Here is a 27945-nt window from a genome sequence, read left to right on the forward strand (position 1 = left end):
GCCATCTTTGAACTTAAGGCTGTAGAGTGCAGAAATGTGTCGATCCCATATGGATAACGATAATATAGTATTTTGTAGCGTTGAAAAATAGAATGGCAAAATGGCCCTCCTTCGGTATAGTAACATACACCGCATTTTTGGCTTGCAGAACATTTGGTAGGTTTTGGTTGGGTTTGGTAGAATTTTTCTAAAATTTTGGTAGTAAATAATTTTCTTGAGTGGCAATACTGATCCTTACCTATCTGCCTCCAGCATGGATTCCTAAAGTTATGAAAAAATTTTAATTTTTGTCAGTAAAAAGTACCATACTCGTATTTATATCATTTTCAAAGCCACATTTATCATCCCTGGTTTGATATCGATGTTGATAAACAAGTGTTCTTCATCCTAACCTATTCGACACATTATTATTACCCTCCCTCTAAACTTGTGCGAATTTCTCGCCATTTAGACGAAATCGGTATATTCCAACCAACTTGTTGGTATAATTTTACAATACCTGGCATTAAAGTCTTTATATCACCCAAACTTTTGTAAGGGCCTTTTATACATAACCTTAACCGAGAGCTGGCAAACTATCGATAATCGCAACATTCAATATTTTCTATAGTTTTAATAATAAATATCGATATTATCGACCAACTAAAACCAAGTTTAATAAAGTCAGTTGGAAGTCAAGAGAGAAATCATTCTACAAAATGTTAGCCTAATCGGATGAAAGTTGCGCCCTCTATAGGCGCAATGTATCTTAAATGAAATATTTAGTGTCGGATTGCTTACTCTTGTCTAGTTTTGCAAAAAATTAACTTTTGCGATAGTATTCAGTCAAAAACTTAAATATCAATAGTGCCATCGATATTTTGCCAGCTCTAGACGAAGAGTGCCAATATTTTGCGATGTATCCTATAGCCATACATATATCAGAGATGGGTGGAAGGATTTAAGAGAATTTTTGTAATCCAAAACACCAAAACATATATTCGGACGTCGAGTAGTAAGGAACTCCCCAACCCAAAAACCCTCCAAACGGGCATATAAACCGATCGGTACAATATGGGACCCCAATGAAAGTTATTTAATAGTGAAGTACGAATCTGATATGAAAACTAGTAATCAAAAGTTGAAATTATTTTGTGATTTTTTTTAATGTCATGGAACTTTGTTTGGTCAATAATGCGATACCCTTTTACTGATATTCAAGTAAAAATTTTCCCCTACATGTTATTACAAATAATATTATTTTTAATAAATATACTCATCGTATATAAATATGTGGTATGTATAAATCATTTTAGTGTAATTTTTTTATTTATTTTTAGGAATGCTTTGAATTTTATTTCTCAATGAAATATCGAAGGTGCATCCAGAAGATGTAAATGAACGTTAAGGGGGACACACGCTCGAATCCGTTATAATTTGGTAATTGTATCTTATTATTCATATATTATCTGTTAACCAAACGATAATACGAACGACAATAAGAATTTAATTAGAATTGCTTACTCTCACGTGAGTAAGGTGAGTCACAAAATGTTTTAAGATAATTATCTTCATTTTTATGTCGAACATATGTTATGTACTTATATAACATATATAAATATAAGTAACATACATGTATATAAAAATGTACACACTTTAACGTCACTTACAATTTTTTTTTTAATTTTTGAATGAAAAAATTGGAATCCCCCAACATTGGCGAGAAATTACAGTGTTTTGAGCGACATCCATGTGGATTTAAATATGCTTCATATGCCTAAAGTCTTTTTTGTTTGATACATGAATAACATGACATGACAGAATCTGTATTAAAATTTCAGATTAGCAATAATTTAAGAAGAAATCCCCCAAACGTGCTTCAACTTATATTGAAATGATTTATTTATAATGTGATGTTGTTACTATCCATGTAAAGATTGAATGATCCAAACAACTCATAAAGAATGTCAAAAATTTGATTATGTTTGTAGAATTCATTTTTACTTTTATTATTTTATGGGCCATTTTTGGTTGCTTGTGGCAACATTATAATAAACAAGCAAAAGTGGTTGGGCCGAATTGGCCCATGGGCTGGAATTTGGTATCTGAAGTACGCTTACGATCTCTCAACCTCACACCAAAAATTTTATAAATAATTCCCATTGAATGTTTAGCGAAATTGATTTCCATAGAAACATTAAAATTAACTCCAAAATAATATTTAAAAAAGAGATAAATGGATTTTCACGAAAAATTTTAGAAAAACTAGATTCATAAATTCATATGAAACAAAATTTTATCTTCTAAACTAGATTTCTTAAAAATTAATATTTTTTAAATATTTTTCGCCAACTTCTGTACATGAAAAAAGCCTATTTCTGTTCCGCATAGCTACAAAACCGTCATTGTTTCATTGTTGATTCTCGCGGGATTAATGTAGACGTCATACCAAAATACCAATAAGCCTTGTTTTTATTTTCGCACTTTATTATTTCACATATCTCTCAAAGTGTTAAACTTTCTTTTAAACCTGAAAAATTCCCCTAATGACCATTGAATATGTTGCTTGCATTGACCCTTCTTTCAAACCATTGTGCTTTAAAAATCCCCCAAAATTTAATCGAACATGTTGAGTGTCAATTCAAAACCATCTTTTGCTGTAGAACCAGTATTGCCACTTTATACGATTAACTATGTATTAAGGGGAAAAGGTTATCATTTTGAGATAAGTATTAAATATTTAAAAAATTTTAGTGCCGGCAAAATTTGTTTGTTAAAATAAAAACCAGTAAGGAAGGAGAAAAGTCGGGCGGTGTCGACTGTATAATACCCTACACCTGCCCTATAAGTACAATGTGGGAGCTATATCCAATTTTGATGGATCTCTGTGGATGTTTTTAGATGGGTTATTAAACAATCCCTATCAAATTTTGAGCAAATATGTTCAAACGTGGCTCTAGAGGGGAAAATCGGACGATATACATACATGGCAGCTATATCTAAATCTGAACCGATTTCAAACAAACTATATATTGGAAAATAGAAATGTTGAGTAGAACTCATTACTCATTCGCCAGTAATGTCGAGATAAGTGGGAAAGTATAAGGACTTGAGATTAAAAAAAATTAATTTCACTTATCCGAACTACGTTAAATTGAAAATTACGTATAATGAGTTCTACTCAACATTTCTATTTTTCAACTCAAGTTATTTCATACATAATTAGCACGTGTTTTGATATCACTTCCAACTGTGCTAAGTATGATTCAAATCGGTTCATAATCTGGTATAGCTGTCATATAAACCGATCTTAGATCTTGACTTCTTGTGTCAATAGAGCTCGCAATTCTTTTCCGTGCTAAGTATGATTCAAATCGGTTCATAATCTGGTATAGCTGTCATATAAACCCATCTTGGATCTTGACTTCTTGTGCCAATAGAGCGCGCAATTCTCATCCGATTTGGTTGAAATTTAGCATGAGGTGTTTTGTTATGACTTCCAATAATTGTGCTAAGTATGGCGCAAATCGGTACATAACCTGATATAGCTGCCATATAAACCCATCTTGGATCTTGACTTCTTGAGCCTCTAGAGGGCGCAATTCTCATCCAATTTGCCAGAAATGTTCTCATGACTTTCAACATACGTGTCTAATATGGTCGGAATCGATCAATAGCTTGATACAGCTCCCATATAAACCTATCTCCCGATTTTGCTTCCTAAGCCCCTAGAAGGCGCAATTCTTATGCGAAATAACTGAAATATTACACAATGACTTCTACAATGTTTAGCATTCATTTATGGTCCGAATCGGACTATAACTTGTTAATTCTTGAATACTGTGGTTTGATTTTAACTGGAAGGCGGATGGACACGGCAAGATCGTATTAAAATTTTAGAATGATAAGGAATATATATGTTATACTTTAAAGGGTCGAAAATGGATATTTCGATGTGTTACAAATGAAATGATTTTTTTGTACTTAAAGCCCACACTTTCAGCCTTTCACCTGTTTTAAAACTTCCCCCTAAAAAGGTGTTTCACTGCGGCACGCTGTTCGGACTTCGGAGGTCTTCTATCATCGAGCTTTAACTTAAACCGGACAACACTGAATGTTATGTGATACATTTGCCGCTGTTCTATAATGGGATAATTTACAATCCCACTAAATACAGGTCGGATCTGGCTACCCTTATCACTACGAACTTGTATGAAACCCAACATTGCATGGTTTGATGTTTGGCTTGTTGTCACAACGTATCGGTATTGAGTACAACAACTCTCAGACAACATCCCCTTCTGCTTTAAGAGTTTTTGTAGTTGTTGTTATTGTTCTTACAAATTGTATTTTAGCCGTTGAGCTTACCGTTCTGTTTGCTATATTCTTTAAAAACGATTGCCGATTTCAGTAAAACGATCAGTTTGTACCTTAGGAGCCAACGAGAAGCTTGGCTTCCTTATCAAGCTTTTAACTTTAAGAACAAACAAAAAACGTTACAAAACGAAAACTTATTGAAAATAATATACCGTGTAATTTATGGAATAAATAGTGAATTAATTAAGAAATATTTAATAAAAAAGTGTTTTTTACTAGTGCTTCGTTTTTTCATTAACATTAACAGATAAAGAAACGAAAATCGTGCAAATTGTAAAAAAATACAGAAAAACAGAAAATTTTGTATATTGTTGTAAAAAAACATATATAACGAGCATATAAATTTAAATTGCAAAAAGAATTAGTGTTATTCTTGAAAATAATTTAAGTGTAACTTTTTGCAAGTAATTTTACTATTGGAGTTTAATTTATCAAGTTATTTAAGAAGGTAAGTGAGAAAAAAAAAATAAAATAAAACACTAAAAACAAATAATTGTTAAAAATTATTTTCTTAGAAAGATAATTATTGTTTGATAAGTGTGTTCAAAAATTATTTGAACAAAATATGAAATTATTTGTTATTTCTTAGAAGTTCGTTAGACTTTTTATGCAAACAGGAAAAGTGTTTCTTTACTTGCCTCTCCCTTTCTAAAACAAACCATTTGACTGCATACATTTTCAAATTACAACTCGGTTCCTACACTCTCAAAATAAATTTAAATTTCCTTGAATTTGTTCTAATAGAAAATTTTACTTTCGTCTTTACAAAAAATTTCTTAAAATTTTTTTCTTTAGATTAAATTTCTTTAAAACTTTGGCTTGAGAGAAATTTTTCATTAAAATTTTTTCCTTTGGGAAAATTACCATTAAATTTTGTCGTAAGGAAAAAAAAAAAAACAAAAAAACCTTGATATTTTTTTGTTCTGATGAAAATGTCACTAAAATCTTTTCTTTAGAGAAAATTTTGTCTCTGAGGATATTTTCCTTTAAATTTGGTTTAAAATAAAAATTAAGAGAAATTTTTTTTTGGAAATTTTTTGTTAAATTCTTGAAAATTTTGTCTACATTTTTTTTTTGAAAAATTTCGTTTTAATTTTTTTTTTAAGAAAATTTTTATTGAAATTTTATTTTTAATAAGGATTTCCTTGAAATTTTATCTTTAGAGAATATTTTCTTGAATTTTTTTTGTGGAGAAAATTTCTTAAAAATTTTGACATAAAAAAGAAAATTTTCATAAAATAATTTTTTTTTTACCGAAATTTTTTGTTTGCTTGCAATTTTTTCAGCAGAGAATATTCTATAAAATGTCTTCAGCATAAATTCCATTGCTTTTAGAGAAATTTTACATAAAATTTCGGCTTTTGAGAAAATGTTATCAAAAATTTTTCTTTAAAAATTAAAATTAAAAAAGTTAATTGAAACTTTGTTTTGTCCCATATTATTCCGTAGTATTCCCCCTAACACATTTCATGTCTATTTTGTGTCAATGCACATACCCCCAAGAAACCCTTGGACCAAATTTATTTTATGAGTGTTGTACTTTAAATACCTTTCATTTCATACCCATATTGTCTAATCGGTAAATTAAAATTGGTATATCAAGTTCGTACTCTACTCCTAAATACCTTTCATTTGGTACCCATATTGTCCCAATCGGTAAGCATGTCCGTTTGGGTGGGATTTAGGGGAGGGTGGCCCTCCAAGTTATTTGACCGAACGTTTTATACCAATTTTGTGGCAGTACAAATTTTCGCCTAAAATGATCCACCAATCTCCGGAATCTGAAAATTTTCAATTTTGAGGTAAGGGAGAAGTTCCCCCCTTGAGTATCACAAAATTAAGTACCAATCTTCACTATACCAACTGTTAAAATTTCACAAAAATCTGTTCAGCCACTTTTTAGTCTGTAGGGAACAAACAAATAAAGCCAACACTTTCAAGCTTACACTCATAGAAAAATGTTTGCTAAAAATAGTAATAGGCTTACTGCTGAAAACTCTGTTGTTTGCTGAAAATGACTTCTGCTTAATTATGAAGGGGATGTTAGAAGAAAAAATAGAACACATATGTAAATGTGTATCTCTGCGGATGTTTATAATCACCACTGAATGTATAACCTTTTTTTTAAATTTAAATACAAAAGGCCATGTCTGTCATGTGCACATTAGTCGAGCAATAACAAAAAATGCGAGCTAGCTCATCCACATTTCGAAATGTATACCAATGGATGCATCAAGTAGCTTCTTTACAACAAAATTCCACAAATTAAAATAATGTCTTCCAACAAAATTTCTAAAAAAAATCTAAAAATGGACGCAATTCTCGTCCAATTTGAATTAAATTTTGCACGTGGTGTTTTGATATCACTTTCAACAACTGTGCTAAGTATGATTATGATTGGGTCTTGACTTATTGAGCCTCTAGAGGGCGCAATTCTTGTCCAATTTGATTTAAATTTTGCACGTGGTGTTTTAGTATCACTTCCTACAACTGTGTTAAGTATGATTCAAATCGGTTTATAATCTGGTTTAGCTGTCATATAAACCGATCTTGTATCTTGACTTCTTGAGCCAATCAGTTTCATTGATTTGGCTCAAATTTTGAGGTGTTTTGTTATGACTTCCAATAACTGTGCTAAGTATGGCGCCAATCGGTACATAACCTGATAAAACTGCTATAAAAACCGATCTGGGATCTTGACTTCTTAAGCCTCTAGAGGGCGCAATTCTCATACAATTTCGAAGAAATTTTGTACAACGGCTTCTCTCATGACCTTCAACATACGAGTCTAATAGGGTCTGAATCGGTCAATAGCTTGATACAGATCCCATAAAAACCGATCTCCCGATTTTGCTTCTTAAGCCCCTACAAGGCGAAATTCTTATCCGAATGCAATATTGAATGAAATATTACACAATAGCATATTCTTATTCAATATTCTTTGTTTGCCTAAAAAGAGTTACTGCGCATAGAACTCGACAAATGCGATCCATAAAATTCGGCCTGGCCGAACTCAGCACGCTCTTACTTATTTCTATTACTACAAATAATTCGTGCTTATTCTTGAGCTTCATCGAATGTTGTATGTAATGACATTTGTACTACCGATTACACAGATGGTGCTCCTGTTGATAACTCGTCATATTTTAGCAGCTAGTAAATCTAAGGATAATGAGTTATCCATTATTTTACATGCCAAAAATAATGACATGTACATACCAAGTTTTTGCTGGGAAGTAATCAAAGCAAGTAACAGGCAACCATAAAAAGTAGCATACAAATTTTTTTCAGCAGACTTGTGTTTCAAAGCTGCAGATTTTTTTAGTTGAATAGCAGTAAGAAATGTTTTGTAATACAGCAGAAATGTCTGCTTTCCCATTTTCAGCAGACAAAGACTGCTGTTATCAAACATTTTTGCTGTTTTGAATTACAAATTTGGTTGAGTGTAGCCTCTTTATTTATTCATTTAACATTTGTAACTTCCATGGATACTGCCCGACATAGCTAAAAATAGACTTGAACTAGGTGTCCATATAAATGACCATGACTTAATCAACTTTGCTTGTGGATTGATCCAAAGAAATGTTCAGATTGTCATTGTTATCACAACACTTGTCGTTCAGTATGCCCTTTTGTAACTTTTGGCAACAGAAAGAGCACAATAAATTGCACATTTTAAGTATTTTTTTTTTTTCAAAGATTCAAAGATTATTTACAATATCTTTTCACGACTTTTTTCATTTTTTTTTAATTTTTCTTTGGTTTAGTTTTGTATTTAAAATACTAATGAATATGTATAAATCTTATACAATAGTGGAACATATGTCATGTAATTATTTGAAGATACCCACCTATTACATCAAGTCAAATAAACCCCAATAGAAGATATACGTTTTAAATATTTGCAAAAACTATTTCCCCTTTCTAATATATTCTCCCCACGCTGCTGCATACTTATTATATAGAATTGTACTTCTACATATGTATGTACATATGTATATATGTACTTCTTAATAAGACATAACGTGGGTTAATTTCATCGTTTAGTTCCTATGCAATGCAGTTCCTCTGGGTGACACAAACTTGAGTTGTTTTTGTTAAAATAGCAGCAACAAGTTTTACAATCAGTAGTTAACAAAAGTATTAAAAACATTTCATCATATTGGTATATGTATGAGCACATGTAGCTGCCACATAGTCCGATTTTCCTAAAGAACTTATTTAACTCCTAAAACGCTAATTTTAAATCCTGGTGGTACTGGGTTCGATTCCCATCAACCGGTTCGGTATGTCGCTACTGTAATATCATTGTCATCATTGATCATTGATTTGTCTAAGTTAGTCCGTATTACTACCATTATAACTAAACCTAACGATACTACCCCTTTTGACTTTTGTACCATATCATCATGATCATATTTGCTCAAACCAGACATAAAGATCGCTCTTACGATTGACCTTCTTAGGCAAATGGTGGAGTCTTTATTAGCAGAATCCACTAAAATATTAAAATAAATGCCCGAATTCTCAACAGAACTTCTTGAGGTCATAGGTGGAATTTGTATGTTGGTATATTGTACATCTCTATGTAGGACTATTATAGTATCCATGGTGGTAGGCTTCCTAAGAAACTTAAGATATTTTTGCTTGTTATACCCTACACCACTACTGAGGAAGAGGGTATAATAACTTAGTGCATTTGTTTGTAACACCCAGAAGGAAGAGAGATAGACTCATTTCTAAGTACACCGATCGATTCAGAATCACTTTGTGATTCGATTTAGCCATGTCCGTCCGTCTGCCCATGTTAATTTGTGTACTTTGCTCGCAGTTTTCATCCGATTTAGTACAGGCATGTTTTTCAGCTTTGAGACGAAGCATATTGAAATTGGAAAAAATCGGTTCAGATTTGGATATAGCTCCCATATATATGTTCGTCCGATTTGAATTAACTGATTTTGTTGAAATTTGGAAATCTGACTCTCGACATTACTGGTGAATTTCATGGAAATCGGTTCAGATTTTCATACAGCTCTCATGTATATATACCGCCAGATTTTAACTTCTAGATTCACACCAAGCGCATTTATTTTGGCAATCTTGCCAAAATTTACTCGACGACTACCACAATATCTAAGAAGTTTGCTCGAAATCGGTTGAGATTTAGGTATAACTCCCATATATATGTTCTTCCGATTTTGAGGAATATTGCTATAAAGCGCTCATTTGTTAACCGATTCTCTCGAAATTTGACAGGAAGGATTTTCTTACGATTTTCGATATTACTGGTAACTTCATATAAATCGGTCCAGATTTAGATACAGCTCTCATTTAAATATATCGCCCGATTTTAACTTCTAGAGTCGCAGCAAGTGCATTTATTGACTAATCTTGCCAAAATTTTGCACAACGCTTTCCTCGACGACTACCACAATATCTGAGAAGTTTGCTCGAAATCGGTTCAGATTAAGATATAGCTCCCATATATATGTTCGTCCGTTAGCCGATTCTCTCGAAATTTGGCAGAAAGGATTTTCTCTTGACTCTCGACATTACTGGTGAATTTCATAGAATTCAGTTTAGATTAACATATAGCTCTCATGTTTATATATAGCCCGATTTTAACTTTAACTCTAGAGCCATAGGAAGCGCATTTAATGACCAAACTTCCCAAAACTTTATACAACGCTTTCATCGACGACTGCCACAGTATTGAAAAAGTTTGCTCGAAATCGATTGAGACTTAGGTATGGCTCCCGTATATATGTTCGTCCGATTTTGAGATATATTGCAATAAAGCGCTCATTTGTTAATCGATTCCAAATATGGCAGAAAGGATTTCCTTATGACTCTCGACATTACTGGTGAATTTCATAGAAATCGGTCCAGATTTAGATATAATAGCTGCCGTATATGTACATAGCCCGATTTTCACTTCTACGGTCACTTCAAGCGCATTATTCACCAACATTGCTAAAATTGTGCACACACATTGAGGAAAGCTCAATGCCTACCATCAGATCTAAGAAGTTTGGTCGAAATCGGTGCAGAATTAGATATAGCTCCCATATATTTGTTTGTCAAATTTTGGATAATTTGCTATAACAATGTTGTCATTTGTCAACCGTATTTATTACAGTTTAAACATATTTGCTCGAAATTTGATACGGATTGTTTAATAACCGATCTGAAAACATCTTTGTACCTATAGGGAGGTGTAAGGTATTACAAAGTCGCCCTACTTTTGAAATTCCTTACTGGTTTTAAATTAAATTGTTTATATTAATTTTTTTAATATGACATCTTTGAAATTCCCAATTCATATTATCAAAAGGCAAAACCAGTTTCTCCTCCTTCAAAAATATTTAACCACATTGAAGAAGAAAATTCAAACTCGCTCAGTGTATTTGTATAACAAATTGACACCAGAAAACACTTAACCAACATTTTTCATTACCAAATATGGTACAAAATTATCTCCATTATTTATCTTGGTAAATTGGAGACCCAGAAAAAAACTAACATTTGTCTGAGCTAAATGTCTTCATCAGCATTACGTTTGTATATAAGCCATACAGAAAATTCTCCTAGAGATAATAATGCAAAGTAATAGCATTTATAATCATCAAAGTTCCATTAGAGATGTTGTTTTTTTTAGATTTTAAAATGTTAACAATAATTTCCATTGTTATTGTTACGTGGTAACATTACCTATGATTTAATTATAGGGGAAAATAATATTGCCATTGATGAGCGACCATATTGGCCGTTTTTTTTTTTCAAAACCCATCAAGCCGAAATTAGAAAGAACACTTTGTTATATTCAACTTAAATGCACATAGTTATTCAATAGATTTTTTTTAGTTAAAGGCAAACAACAATTAAGCATTATATTTGTTATGCATTCTGTCTCCATTGATCACGAAGTAAAATTTATAAAATATTGTATTAAATGGTATGCATACTTGAGAGGAATTCAAGTGGGCGAATATACATATGAGAAGTTTACAAACTTTGCCAATCAGTTTGTCGCAAACGAAATATTGATGTAATACCGTATAAAGTATATACATACAAAAAAATCCATGAATCGACAATATCCGTCAGTATTGGAAGTATCTTCTAGACAAAAGAAAGCTATTCACTCTCCTATAATGGTTATATGCAAAATGCAAAATTTGCCCATGAACATTCCATCAAGGAACAGGGGCAAACTTCTCACATATCAATGAGTGCAGTTCGATTCAAGTTTAAGCTCAATGATAGGGGACTTCTTTTTATAGCTGAGTCCGAACGGCGTGCCGCAGTGCGACATCTCTTTGAAGAGAAGTTTTACATGGCATTGCATATACCTTTATGAGTTAGGTTAGGTTTAAGTGGCAGTCTGCCATCAGACTCACTTCGACGTTTTCGTCCATTGTGATTCCACAGGAACAGAAAAAGGAAGATGCCTTCTAGTTCCTACCGTTGAGCCAACCAGATCTAGTTCCTACCGTTGAGCCAAAAGCCCAGTAACTTGCGAATGTTCACATCCGCTAAATCCGACAGGTTCTCAAAGAAATGAGAACCTAAAGTGGAACTCCTTCTAACTGCTAGTGCGGGACACACACACACAGAAGGTGTTCTATAGTCTCTTCTTCCTCGATGTCCTTACAGCTTCTGCAAAAGTCGTTGCTGGCAACTTTTAGTCTGTCAGCATGTTTTCCGATTAGACAGTGACCTGTCATGACGGACACAATGACTGAGACGTCTGTTCTAGCCAATGACAGCAAAGCAGTAGACCTCTTGAAGTCTAGATGAGGCCACAGCCCCCTCTTTGTGAGCATCTATCATTCGTTGCCCTTCGGGCCTGGTCCTGAAAACTTAGCTTACATATCGCTAGAGGCATACCCACAGATTCCAGTATCTCTGGAATGTATAGGGTAGTTCCTGACTGTTTACACAGAGCGGTGTGTCCTTAGATCCATGCTTATCTACATATTTGAGTTAGCATGTGGCTTATCGAGTCTTTAAGAGCCTGTTCCACTTGAAACGGGTCTAAGGATCGGGAAAATGTGTCGGTAGTCATATTATTAAAATATGCAATTACCATTAAATGACTTCTCCATCCTCTGCACCGCCTCGTTTAGAGCAATCTCCTCTCTCTATCTGACCTCCCAGAACCATTGGGCAGTTAGGCTTTTGGTTTTCTCTGCCAAGGCTATTTAATTTTCTTCAAAAGTATTTTGTTTCGCACAAAACAGTTGCAAAATTTTCATTGAATAGCATTTCCCTAAATAGAAACTTTCTAATTCATGTTCTTAAAGTCTACAACGCATTTCATATTGATCCAAAGTTATCTTAATGTGGATTTTTAATGGGAATGACATTAACTGCGCACATACCAGACTTAAGACTCATAAATGATTACATCGCGTGATTAAAACAAAACCCTCTATGATTTGCCGTTACATGTTTGTACCAATAATTCCATAAAAATCTCCCCATTTTCCAAATGCATTTGATCATGACACCAAAACTGCAAAGAAACATGAAAAAATAAATGCAACAAACAATTAAGTAAATATGACACTAATTATTACATAGTAGAGTACAAAGCTTGCAAATTATTACAAGTTATGCGAATGAAAACAGAACCACCTGTACAACATTCTAGGGAATTATACGAGTAAAAATTCGTATGTATGTGTTATGCAGCTAATAAAAATCATTATTTGAAATTGAAATTAAGACCTAGCTAGAGCCATGCTTTAAATTGAAGATCATATTAAGTCTAAACTTGATTTATAGCCTAAATATAAGTTTCGCTTATAATTTTATAGCATTAGTTAAAATCCTTTTTGGCACTTTTAATCTACTAGAAAAATGTTATTAGTTTTTTATTTGTGTTTTTTTTTGCTTTGTTATTCATTGTCTTGCCATGCAACTTTAGATACCATAACGAAACCGCAAATGCTGGTGGTCCGCCTATCAGCTTCAAACGAATTATAGTTTTAAACCACAGCAGATTGGGGAACGAAGAGAACATAGAATGTGTGAAGAGTAAGTATATTCCGCCAGGCTGAATAGGCGTTTCTATAGGAAAACTTTAATTCAGCCTGGCTGAATAGGGTTTTCTATAGGAAAACTTTAATTCAGCCTGGCTGAATAGGGTTTTCTATAGGAAAACTTTAATTCAGCCTGGCTGAATAGGGTTTTCTATAGGAAAACTTTAATTCAGCCTGGCTGAATAGGGTTTTCTATAGGAAAACTTTAATTCAGCCTGGCTGAATAGGGTTTTCTATAGGAAAACTTTAATTCAGCCTGGCTGAATAGGGTTTTCTATAGGAAAACTTTAATTCAGCCTGGCTGAATAGGGTTTTCTATAGGAAAACTTTAATTCAGCCTGGCTGAATAGGGTTTTCTATAGGAAAACTTTAATTCAGCCTGGCTGAATAGGGTTTTCTATAGGAAAACTTTAATTCAGCCTGGCTGAATAGGGTTTTCTATAGGAAAACTTTAATTCAGCCTGGCTGAATAGGGTTTTCTATAGGAAAACTTTAATTCAGCCTGGCTGAATAGGGTTTTCTATAGGAAAACTTTAATTCAGCCTGGATGAATAGGGTTTTCTAGGGAAAACTTTAATTCAGCCTGACTGAATAGGGTTTTCTAGGGAAAACTTTAATTCAGCCTGACTGAATAGGGTTTTCTATAGGAAAACTTTAATTCAGCCAGGCTGAATAGGGTTTTCTATAGGAAAACTTTAATTCAGCCTGGCTGAATAGGGTTTTCTATAGGAAAACTTTAATTCAGCCTGGCTGAATAGGGTTTTCTATAGGAAAACTTTAATTCAGCCTGGCTGAATAGGGTTTTCTATAGGAAAACTTCAATTCAGCCTGGCTGAATAGGGTTTTCTATAGGAAAACTTTAATTCAGCCTGGCTGAATAGGGTTTTCTATAGGAAAACTTCAATTCTGCCTGGCTGAATAGGGTTTTCTATAGGAAAACTTCAATTCAGCCTGGCTGAATAGGGTTTTCTATAGGAAAACTTCAATTCAGCCTGGCTGAATAGGGTTTTCTATAGGAAAACTTCAATTCAGCCTGGCTGAATAGGGTTTTCTATAGGAAAACTTCAATTCAGCCTGGCTGAATAGGGTTTTCTATAGGAAAACTTCAATTCAGCCTGGCTGAATAGGGTTTTCTATAGGAAAACTTCAAGTCAGCCTGGCTGAATAGGGTTTTCTATAGAAAAACTTCAATTCAGCCTGGCTGAATAGGGTTTTCTTTAGGAAAACTTCAATTCAGCCTGGGTGAATAAGGTTTTCTATAGCAGTATTAAACATGAGCTCATCATCGAACTCTAATGGGTCAGTATGTACAAAGTTTAACTCTCAGAGCTTGCGAGTTAAACCAGAACAAACATGCTTTTACATACAAATGAACATGGCCAAAGTCCTCTACTGGTGGCGGAAAGCGATAACTAGTTACATTAAATCAGTATAATGTAAAAAAAAATCTATGTACAATAACTACAATAAGCGTTATATCATTGCACCGGCAACAAGAATTAGCAACAAGAATTGCTGAATAAAGTTGTTGCTTGCCGCCCCAAGTCCGTGGGTATGGTTGTACAAGCGTGTTTCGGTTTCAACGTGATAACCGCAACGAAGGTTAACTACACGCTGGCCATAACACTTTAGCATTCTTTTGATTAATGCGAGAATTGATTTTATTATTTAAAAATTTTTTTTTTGTTATTTTTGTACACAAAACTTCAGTTTCTGACTGGAATAATGCTGAAAACAACTTTACATAAATTTAAACGAAAAATCACTTAATTTCTTATCATTCAAATTGAAATGGTGGTTCAGCAGCAGCAGCAGCACATCACAAGTAGCTTGAGCTTGGCCATTTACCACAGGAATAATTTCATTTAAATTATGACTTACTAATAGCTACAAATGGTGGTCATATGCATTCGTATATCGTCAGTAATTTGCGTACATAGAGTGTTATTGTTTAATGATATTGGAATTTGAATAAAAATGCTGTAATGGTGTAGTTGACTATGAAGTCTAAAGAACTAAAATCCGGTTTTAGTTTCTTTCTCCTCCGCCATAGTTTCAATAGCCCATAAAGAGTTGATTAAGACAACAGATGTTCCAAAAGGTTCTTAGATGTATTAATCTTTTCTTTTTAATTTTAATAATAATTAATTTAAATTTATTCGTAAGTGTGTAGTAAGGCAAGTGGTAGAAACAGAATTTGTCAACTTGGCAACAGGTGGCGAAAAAAAATTGTTGCTAATTACAACATTTCAAGGGAAGAATTTCAAAATTGTTACTAATTACAACATATCAAGGGAAGAATTCCAAAAATGTGCTATATTGCAATATTTAATTTTGTAATGATAGTTTGGACATTGTGTAGTGTAAATAACAGTTAAAATTTCGCTAAGTTCAAGTAAAAGGGTAGACAGGGAGAAATCGTTTCTTAGAGATTTTCAATTATCATAACCTTTACTAAAGAATAATAACGAGGCAGCAGCTTTTCGACTTTTTTCGATATTGAAAAAATCGATTTTTTTAATTTCAAAAATCCATTTTTTTATATTCCATTTTTTCGACGTCGAACGCAAGCGTTCTCTCGGCCTGCAGAAGAAAAAAAAAATGATTTGGATTTGTGTATCTCATTTTAAACGAAGAATTTAACGAATGAAAAGCTGCACAAAAACGTAAGCTTTCCCATACAAAAATGGTTTCATGTATATCGTAACAGTTGTCAGCAATGCAAAGCAAATGTCAAAATCAGTCACATGATAATTTTCTTTGGAGCGACAATTTTTTAGCAAAAGTGGAAAGCAAATAACAATTGGAATCATAAAATTATACATATATTAACATTTAAGATCCTTAGATGCCCACCGTAGCGCAGAGGTTAGCATGTCCGCCTATGGCGCTGAACGCCTGGGTTCGAATCCTGGCGAGATCGTCAGAAAAAAATTTTCAGCGGTGGGTTCCCCCTCCTAATGCTGGCAACATTTGTGAGGTACTATGCCATGTAAAGCTCCTCTCCAAAGAAGTGTAGCACTGCAGCACGCTTTCCTACTCCGCTATAAAAAGGAGGCCCCTTATCATTGAACATAAAAAACTTGAATCGGACTGCACTCATTGATATGTGAGAAGTTTGCCCCTGTTCCTTAGTGGAATGTTCATGGGCAAAAATTTGCAGATGCCCATCACGGATAACTCTCTTTTGCGTACTTCTACAAGTTTTGACACAAATTAGAACTTCGAGGAGCTCCAACAGTAAAAGTTGTTCCTTTGTGCCTCAAGGTTGTTGTTGTTGTTGTAGCCTCATGTGTGTATGTGGAGGTGGCCGTCCCCGTCAAGCTCAATAGATGAGCCAGCTTGTTCCGTGATCGCCGCGACGCCAAATACTCGTCTTGTCATATCGAGTATCATTGGCACTCAGTATAAATGCAAGAACAATAAAGTAACCTCTAAAAAGAAAATTTTAAGTTAGAAATTCTGTGCTACTTACAAAATCCTTTATTGTTTTCAATACCACTTCCCTAGGCTGGTTCATGTCTGGTATTGTGTCTCCACCTAAGTGCCGGTATCTGTTAGACGCGAAAGCCGGGCGATGACAAAAGAAATGTTCCAACGTCTCATCATCTTCCCCGCATGCCCTACACATGCTATGCATTGCCGCACCGATTTTACATAAGAGAGCTCGTAGTCCTATGTGTCCCGTTATGATACCAATAGTTATACTGATCTCCTTCTTGGTTTTTTCAGTAATAGCCTCGTCTTCTTATGATCTGTATCCCCCCATAGGATTTTCGCCGTCCTACCGACCGTTTCGCTGTTCCACAATGTTGCATGGGCATTCGTCGCCCACTCCCTTAACTCGAACTGCGTCGACCCGAAAGGCTTCGGGTTAGCCAAGTTTATTGCCAGCAGTCCTCTGGCCTTCCTCGCCAAATAGTCTGCGATTTCGTTTCCCTTTACTCCGTTATGGCCCGACACTTAAACGATGCGGATTTTGCCATCCTCAGAGAAGGCGTTAATCTTCTTCTTACACTGCAAGACTGTTCGTGGCCTTACCGTCCTGGTTGTTATTGCCCTTATGGCAATTTTACTGTCGGTAAACGTCGCATTAGCACCACACCATTTCACGCATCCCGGATCTCCGCCTGCAGGACCGCATTATGGTCAGGCAGTCTAAAACAGATTTCAGTCCCTGGGTTCTCAATGTAAGCACCCAGACCCAATCTGTCCTCCAGCTTTGATCCATCCGTGTAACATGGTCTTCCAGATGGCAATACTAGGGTTCCGTCAATCCAAGACTGTGGCGATAGTAGCACTGCCTCGCACTCAACTTCAAGGTTCATCTCACATATATGATTGGAAACCTCTTCCCTTCCTTCCAGGTTTCCTATCGTCGCCTCGATTATACCGCGATGGTAAGAGCTGCTCCCATCTTCAATCCATTCTCCCATCGCCTTAAGTCTCATAGCCGCAGTGGCTGCCTCACACTTAATCTGTATGTCAATGGGTCGGATATATAGAATTGAGTGCAGTAAGCTATAGCTATTTATCAATGTATGGGGTCAACCTATAGTATTTCCAAATGTTTTTGTAAATATGTTGTTTCGACTGCCAGGTGGCATAAAGATTAAATATCCCAACAGAAAGTGATTTAATCGATATTGCTTAGCATTAGATCATGTTGTCAAATCAATTTCGATTTTAAAAATCAATACTTAATTTACCTATTATAGTATGATACATTTCAATTATGCAAATTTATGTGTTTTGTTTGTTTTTTAATCGAATCGTTTTATAACAACTTGTTGTCAAATTATAGCAAATTAAAAACATCAGTTTGACAACAACATCGTTACTATGTTGTTGGCAATTGCCACCATTCAACTGTCCAACATCATGTCAGGGTAAAATAAAAATAGCATAATACTTGTATTTGAAAAAATTTAAAAAAAAAAATGTTTAAAAACGCACACGACAGCGGGGGAGTGAGTTATGGTGATAGGTTTTTGCCTATGATGAGCTTCATCAATGTGCATTGCATGTTCGTTCTTTGATTCAAACTAAGTTGTCTAATGCTATGCGCTAACGCTGGAAAAGATGCGAACAAGATATTCTTTTAACATTGAAATGCAATGTGGATGAATGTACGTAGACGTTTCAATTGTTCTATGCGATTGAAGATAAAAAGTTTTTATTTCATTGTATAATTTAATCGAAATTAACACTTATTTAGATATGCTGTTTTCATTAATTGTTGGACACGAAACGAAAAGAATAACATCATTGTGAGAATGTTAATTAAACGATTTCTCTTTTTTTAAATGGGTCTAGAATAATAAATAATTCCTTTCGAATATATAAATATCCTTTGAGAAATAATTATAAAGTTTTATTTCAACAAAGGAATAATCGACTGTATAAAAATGAAGGCACTGATGCACAGTGGTGCCAATTGTATGGGACGAGGTGACAAAAATAGTCATTGATATTTCGGCCCGAAATTTTTAGCATGAGTTCGTGTCACGCACAGAATTAAAAATATACAAAATGGTGTTGATCCCCTCGCTATAACCCGTGAAAATCGGAGCTGTATATATAATTTTTTGTCTGATTTTCGACTATGTGATAACAAAACCCACAGTTTTGATTTGATTTAAAAAAAAACTGTCATTATCTTCTTCAATTGTCATTATCTTCTTCTGCACTGTCATTATCTTCTTCAATTGTTCTTGACTTCGAACAAATGGGTTCAGAATTAAATATAGCTTCCATATATAGTTTTGTCCGATATGAGAACAGAATTCACAATTTTATTTCTATTTTAAAGAAATTTTGTTCAGACTATACCGTCGCCATTCTTTATTCTTTAAGTATGCTTATTTTGGACTGAATTGATTTATACAATATTTAGATTTAGCTCCCGTATATATTGGGTTGCCCAAAAAGTAATTGCGGATTTTTCATATAGTCGGCGTTGACAAATTTTTCCACAGCTTGTGACTCTGTAATTGCATTCTTTCTTCTGTCAGTTATCAGCTGTTACTTTTAGCTTGCTTTAGAAAAAAAGTGTAAAAAAGTATATTTGATTAAAGTTCATTCTAAGTTTTATTAAAAGTGCATTTACTTTCTTTTAAAAAATCCGCAATTACTTTTTGGGCAACCAAATAGTTTTGAGCCTAGAAGGAGAAAAAAGTCTAAAGAAACAAATTCTTTAGCATATATGTAGATAAAAGCAAAAATTTGGCCAACGCACGTGATTAAAAAATATAATTTTCTGCAAAGTGTAAATGTTCACAGTTCTACATTTTTTTTCCATCTTAAAGAATATTGTCACTCGATTTGACTGAAATTTTGCATGTAGTGTTATGTTATAACTTCCAACAACTGTGCCAAGTACGGTCCGAATTGGTCTATAACCTGATATATCTCCCATATAAACCGATCTCTCGATTTGATTTCTTAAGCCCCTGTAAGCCTTATTTTTCAATGACTTCCAACAACTGTGCCAAGTACGGTTCAAATCGGTCTTGAACCTGATATAGCTCCTATTTGGCTGAAAATTTGTACCGAAAAATTTTCACCCGATTTGGCTGAAAATTTGTAAGAAATGTTCTATTATGACTTCTTATAACTGTGCCAAGTACGGTTCAAAACGGTCTTGAATCTGATATAGCTCCTATATAAACCGATCTCCCGATTTGATTTCTTAAGATCCTGGAAACCTCAATTTTCACCCGATTTGGCTGAGAGTTTTTACGAAATGTTCTGTTATGACTTCCAACAACTGCGTCAAATACGGTGCAAATCGGTCTATAACCTGATATAGTTCCCATATAAACCGATCTCCTGATTTGATTGAGCCCCGGGAAACCGCATTTTTTGTCCGATTCGGCACATGCTGTTCTGATATGGCTTCCAACAACTGTGCCAAGTACGGTCCAAATCGGTTTAGATCCTGACGTAGCTCCCATATAACCCGATCTCCCCATTTGACTTCTTGAACTTGAAATTTTGCACATAATGACTTCAAACGACTGTGTGATTGAAATCGGTCAAGAACCTGATATAGCTCCGATATAAACCGATCACCCGATTTGACTTTGTGAGCCCCTGGAAGCCGCAATTTGTCCGATTTGGCTGAAATTTTGCACATAGTGTTCTGTTACGATTTCCAACAACTTTTCCAAGTACGGACCAAATCGATCAAGAACTTGATATAGCTCCCATGTAAACCGGCACGCCTTTACTTGTTCCAACTTCTTCTGGAGTTTTTTTTGAAAATCAATTAGTTTTTCATATTCGTCTTACTTATATAAAAAAAATTGACATCATGACACATTTTTCATTTCAATTTAAATTGAAAATTTATTCATAATGCCACATTAGTAACATGACTATTTGTCTAGTAAGTCTAGTTGCCAAAATGTTTTGAGTCATCTAAATTAACGTGTGAATAAATCTGAAACTCGTTTAGTTGCTCAGTAAACATTGAATTGTGTTGAATTCCTAATCGTGCGTTAATTAAGCTCTAGTGGCGCTTAAATACCAAAATTCCTTAAATACTTCACAATTGTGAATTAACGAGGGTTGTTACTAAAATCAACTTGGGAACTTTTTTCATGCCTTGTAGAAGAAAAAGATTTTGTGAGTTGTAGATTATACAGCAATCGGGAAATCCACTACTCTTCTAGGTGGTTAGAGCTGATATTTTTAGTATTTTTAAACTCACCTCGTATAAAAAGCCTATGAAATCATAAGTATGCAGCAGGTGTGATATATGAGCCTGCTCCGCATATTTGCTGCATAATATGTAATTCATTTGTGAATGGTAGAGTTAAGTGAACACTTCATTAATTACTCCAAACAAAAATAGGAAAAAATCAACAAATCAACAATTTACTCAATATTGAAAGTGTTATAAATTACACATAACAAATATTCAATGTCATGACTGTGATGCCAATTTCAAACAGGTATTAAAAGTGCGTAAGAACGTAAGACATGCTTCAAGCTAAAAAAAACTGCAACATAAACTTAAAATGGTCAAGAAAAGTTCACACGTGATTGTTGATTCGATTTCATTACAACAAAAAATAATGATTTCCTCTCATGGGGAATACCCAAACGCATAGCTTCAAGTCTTGGGTTTTCAAACTGGTCTTTCATTAAGCCATTAAGTGCTTTACTGCTCCACGCATGATTCATATACCTAGATACACATCATGCTTCTACAAACTTAAGAGGAAATAGTCTGGGGATTTTTAATGTTTTTTTTTGTAAACAAAAAAATTCTTGTCAATGTTCTTTTCTTGTTAAACATTTAAGTGGCTAACCTTGGAAATTCCTTTTTCCCTAGGAACTCGTTCAGTTTTTTTTTGACATAAAGACTACCTTTGAGCTATTAAAGCATTCATTCATTACTACCATGGATAATAAAGAAACCATTAAACTAATAAAATCACTAATTCATTGGAATTTTATAAATTCAATCTAATAGATCATTCTTTTGTGTAAAGCACACTTCATATAATCATGACTTTGAAAGGAAAAAAAAAACGGTCGTGTGCAATAAATGTCGGTCACAATAATTGTAAATTTAATCACTTGACAAAAACCTGACTAGAATATGCCATCAGATTATTTAAACAGTTTAAGTGTTTATACGTGAGTAATAATGACATCCTTGATGGGACTAGGCTAGAGTTTTCTTATTCTTTACAGTTTTTGATCAACCAGAACGTTAAAAAAAATTACTAGACCAAAAAACATGTAAGAGCGTGCTAAGTTCGGATAAGAATTGCGCCTTAAAGGGACTCAAGAAGCATAATCGGGACATCGGTTTCTATGGGAGCTGCATCAGGCTATCGATCGATGTAGACCATATTGGATACGTATGTTGAAGGTCATAGGAGAAGCCGTTGTAGAAAATTTCAGCCAAATCAGATAGCAATTGCGCCCTCTAGTGGCTCAAGAAGTCAAGATCCAAGATTGGTTTATATCGCAGCTATATCAAATTATGTACCGATTTGGGCCGTATTTGGAACAGTTGTTGATGGTCAAACCAAAACACGTCATGCAAAATTTCAGCCAAATCGGATAGGAATTGCGCTCTCTAGTGCCTCAAGAAGTCAAGATCCAAGATAGATTTATATGACAGCTATTAGGTTATGAACCGATTTGAACCATGGCGTAGTTGTTGACGGTCAAACTCAAACATCTCATGAAAAATTTCAGCCAAATCGAATGCGAATTGCGACCTCTAGCGGCTCAAGAAATCAAGTTTATGTGGAAGCTATATCAAAACATGGACCAATATGGTCCATTTACAATCCCAACCGACCTGTACTGATAAAAAGTATTTGTGCAAAATTTCAAGCGCCTAGCTTTACTGCTTCGAAAGTTAGCGTGCTTTCGACAAACCGAAGGACATGGCTAGATCGACTTTCTTGTTTCTCAAAGTATCCTACGGCATGATTTATACACTTTTGCAGGGCCTCAAATCAATTGTCATAGCAGTTTTTCCACTCGGATTCAGTCACCTCCAAATTATGGTACGGCGGATGACTCATCAATTCGACGGTTTGGTCGATCTAATAGGCGCGCAAACTAGGACAGGTGATTTTTTTTCAATCAACCAACACGCATTGGATGTCCCCTATATATGCAGTACATTGCCTTGAAGAGGATAGTTAAAGATAGCAGGGGGGAAAGAGGGAGTAGTGTTTATTGACACTTGCTTTGAATTTCTGGATGAAAGACAGAACCTTGTGGAACTACTGCGGTCAATATATATTCGTCAGATGAGAATCCATCTACAACAACTATTATAGTGCGATCTCTGAGAAAACTCGGGCAGGAGCTGACTCTTAATGGAGACATGCAATAGCATTCTCCTCTATGGAAGTGAAATATGGGGCTAGACACTGCAGAGCAAAATTCCTGCTCTCGGTACAGAGGACGGCGGCTTTTAGGGACAATGACGGAACCCGCAGCCCTTGTAATAGCCGGAATTGTTCCGATAGACCTACAGGCCATGGAGCGAGCCAGGGACGAACCTCTACACCGCGAAATGCGACACCCAGAGAGGACAGTGTGAAATTCAAAGGGATTATGTACGGGTCATACGAGAGGAGACTATCGAGAGATGGCAATAAAGGTGGACGAATGAGAATCGACTAATACCCGATGTACGGATGTGGAGAAATAGGAAGCACGGCAACGTCATCTATTATATGATACAACTGTTGACAGGCCATTGTTACTTCCGGAAATACCTGAATAGAATGGACAAATACTCTTCAAGTAGGTGCATTTATGAGGAGCTAGAAGTTGCACACGATGTGGAACACACATTTTTTCACTGCGATCGCTGGGTAGAAAGTCTCAGGGAATTGGAAACAGCGATTGGTGACGTTTCGCCTGAGACAATGGTACAAAAGATGCTGGTAGACGAGAGGAAGTACTGCGCAGGAAGGAGGTCTGGACGCAGACAATCAAATTGTGATGTACCACTCAGAATTGATCGTTCTATGCTGCTCAAACGGAAAGGTCACCACATGACCAGTTGCGCCGAAAAAACAAGCGACCATTTACTTTGAAGTGCTTCTTCCACGAACAACTTACGTTGGATTTGGCTCGGCTTCGAAGGTCGATTGTTGAATTGTTTCGGGCTCATACGTATAGATCCATGATTAACCACTTGTGACGATCTTATAAACGTAATTTGAAGCACCGCGATCTTATTTTTTCATAATTTCTTCGACCTAAGCAACACGAAATTGTTGCGGAATCCAGCGAGAACCAAACTGTTTTTACGACGAGATGTTCATGGAATATCGAATGTATGCTGTTGGAAGAAACGCCCAAGGATGTCTCTATCTGATGAAAAGAGAAAAAGGAATTTGGTAAAATTATTAAAGATGGGTCTAGCTAGGATAGTAAATCGTTCTTTCTAGCTACTTATGTCTGAAATCGCAGATTCAAACTTGTTAGAGCATAAAGTGAAAGGACGTGACGGTCAATTTCAAGCAAATTCTAAATGCACGAGTTTTACGAAACTAAATTTCAATATCCCTCAAAATCTCATAAAAATGGACTACTGTATATCGTTCGAACACTACATTACATTGATTAAAACACCTCCCCTAATGAAATTTACACATGCAAATCAAGCTACAGGTGCATACTAATTCCACATGGTTTTGTAGCATATAATTGTAGATTTGCTTTAGGAATATTAATAGTTTTGGTTCTATTATAAAATTATAACTCTATCGACACAATTGCAGAGATTGAAAAGTCAATTTGTTTCAAATGTAATATGGGCGTTTCCTTCCATTAAAATAGTCGCACATGTGAGTATTGTTTAAAATTTACTTTGTAGCAACAATAAGTATATCATTGACTTTCTAAACGGAAATGATTATATGTTGGCTGACTTGTTTTAAAGATTTATGAATCCATTCCTAAGTGACTGGATTTAAAGTTCACTCCAGACGAGTATTATTTATACTATACACTACAAATTGAGCATTAACTTGCCATGCTATTCACCTGGCAACTTAAGTCTTAAATTAAAATAAATAAATTTATGTTTGTACTAAAATTGTCCAACGCTCAAAGGTGAAAAGGTTCACTTTAGACTTAATGAGCATTCTTTGGGCTTCATGACCATTCTTTGAGCTAATTGACCTTTCTTTGGGCTTAGTCACCTTTCTTTGGGCTTATTCACCTTTCTTTGTGTTTATTCACCTTTCTTTGGGCTTATTCACCTTTCTTTGGGCTTATTCACCTTTCTTTGGGCTTATTCACCTTTCTTTGGGTTTATTCACCTTTCTTTGGGCTTACTGACCATTATTCGTTCAAAGCAGTGTTGTCAGATCAGGCCAAATTTCCCCAAACAGGAGATTTTTTTCGTGATCGGGGAAAATTTGTTCTCATTTTGGGATACGGGGGTTTTGATGGAGTGTGTTTTAATAGGAATGTTTCCAACAATTAAAGGTCAGGAAAGGTCGCGGCATCCAAAATATTAAAGTAGTGGGTACACTAATCTAGTCATTCCGTTCGAAACGCATGGAAATATTAATCTGCGTTCCCATAATTATACCCTACTGTGGTACAGGGTATTATAACTTAGTGCATTTGTTTGTAACACCCAAAAGGAAGAGAGATAGATCCATTGATAAGTATACCGATCGACTCAGAATCACTTTCTCATGCGATTTAGCTATGTCCGTCCATGTTAATTTGTGTACAAACTTAAGGATTTTTTTAGACATTACTGGTGAATTCCATAGAAATCGGTTTAGATTTGTATATACATAGCTTCCATATATAAGTTCGTCTGATTTGCAATAATGCAAATTTTTCAAACTTTTCCCATGAACATACCACTAAGGAACAGGGGCAAACTTCTCACATATCAATAAGTGCAGTCCGATTCAAGTTTAAGCTCAATGATAAGGGTCCTCCTTCTTATAGCCGAGTTCGAACGGCGGGCCGCAGTGCGACACCTCTTTGGATTATGATGGTTTCGCCAGGATTCGAACTCAGGCGTTCAGTGCCTTAGCCTCCGATTTGCAATAATAATGCAATAAAATGGTCATTTGTTAACCGATTCTCAAAATTTTGTACAACGCTACGAATTGCACAATGTCCATAAAGTTTGGTCAAAAGCGGTTCAGATTTAAATATAGCTCTCCTGTATATATTCGTCCGATTTTGAGAAATATTGCAATAAAGTGCTCATTTGTTAAACGATTCTCTCGAAATTTGGCACAAAGAAATTTCTTTTGACTCCTAATATTACTGGTGAATATCATAGAAGTCGGTTCCGATTGAGATATAGCTGCCATATGACAGACTGCCACTTAAACCTAACCTATTCTACCTCAATATCTATAAAGTTTGGCCGAAACGGGTCAGATTTAGATGTAACTTCCATATATATTGGGATTTTAATAATATCGTCATTCTGTTTGTAACACCTCGAAATATGCGTTTGAGACCCCATAAAGTATATATATTCTTGATCGTCAAGTCATTTTAAGTCGATATAGCTATGTCCGTCCGTCTGTTCGTTCGTCTGTCTGTCGAAAGCACGCTAACTTTCGATGGAGTAAAGCTAGCGGCTTGAAATTTTGCACAAAGACTTTTTATTAGTGTAGGAGATTGTAAATGGGCCAAATCGGTCCATGTTTTGATATAGGTCTTGGGTCTTGACTTCTTGAGCCTCTAGAGGGCGCATTTCTCGTCCGGTTTGACTGAAATCTTACACGAGGTGTTTTGGTATCACTTCCAACAACTGCGCTAAGTATGGTTCAAATCGGTCTATGTTTTGATATAGCTGCCATATAAACCGATCTTGGGTCTTGACTTCTTGAGCCTTTAAAAGGCGCAATTCTTGTCCGATTTGGCTGAAATTTTGCATGAGGTGTTTTGTTATGACTTCCAATAACTGTGCTGAATATGGCGCAAATCGGCATTTAACCTGATATAGCTGCCATATAAACCGATCTGGGATCTTGACTTCTTGAGCCTCTAGAGGGCGCAATTCTCATCCGATTTGACTGAAATTTTGTACGTAGTGTTTTGGTATCACTTCTAACAACTGTGTTAAGTATGATTCAATTCGGTTCATAATCTGGTATAGCTGTCATATAAATCGATCTTGGATCTTAACTTCTTGAGCAACTAGAGGGCGCAATTCTCATCCGATTTGGCTGGAATTTTGTACAACAGCTTTTCTCATGACATGTTGAAACATACGTGTCTAATATGGTCTGAATCGATCAATAGCTAAATACAGTTCCCATATAAACCTATCGCCCGACTTTGCATCTTGAGCCCCTACAAGGCGAAATTCTTATCCGAATGAACTGAAATATTACACAATGACTTCTTCAATGTTCAGCATTCATTTATGGTACGAATCGGACTATAACTTGACATAGCTCCAGTAGCATAACAGTTTTTAGTCAATATTCTTTGTTTACGGCGCATAGAACTCGACAAATGCCATGGTGGAGGGTATATAAGATTCGGCCCGCCCGAACTTGGCACGCTCTTACTTGTTTATTCCTTTTTTTGAGCCTTTTATCTCAATTCATTCTTAAAAAATTAAGGTGTGGCTCTTAAAAGCTCTGTAAAGAAGTCAAATTTGAAACGAACTGGCAAAACACAATAGGAAATTTCAAGTACAACATTAATCAAAACAAAATATGTATATTCCCTATATATTGATAGCTAATTATCGAAACTTGAAGAGCAATAGATAGCGAAGATGAATTAAAAAAGACATTAGGAGTTTTTTTTTCTTCGAAAATTCCCAAAGTCATTGGCATATGTTCAATGCCAATCACTATTTGTTGTTGTTGTTTGTCGATCGCTGTTGTTGTATCTTTGTACTTTTGTTTTTATTGCTATTTATTTATTTTTATTTTAATGGTCTTCAAGGCTACAAATTGAACTGGGATTAAAGTAAATAAAAGAAGAAAAAAACTAGACAACAAGATAAAACGGGGGTAACAACATAAAACCGGTAAAAGTTGAAAATGCC

The 27945-nt window shown here is 35.0% G+C and overlaps 1 protein-coding gene across 1 annotated transcript in view; it reads left to right on the forward strand.

The window, feature by feature from the left end:
* Positions 1–4398: 4398 nt before the first annotated feature.
* The window catches only part of LOC106090629 (putative metabolite transport protein HI_1104), a 31359-nt gene continuing 7812 nt past the window's right edge, over positions 4399–27945 (forward strand). Inside the window, exon 1 of the mRNA XM_013256896.2 lies at positions 4399–4804. The gene's annotated coding sequence lies outside the window, so the exon portion shown is untranslated. The remainder of the gene's footprint in view (positions 4805–27945) is intronic.

Source organism: Stomoxys calcitrans, chromosome 4 (assembly GCF_963082655.1).
Source record: "Stomoxys calcitrans chromosome 4, idStoCalc2.1, whole genome shotgun sequence".
Lineage (NCBI taxonomy): Eukaryota > Metazoa > Arthropoda > Insecta > Diptera > Muscidae > Stomoxys > Stomoxys calcitrans.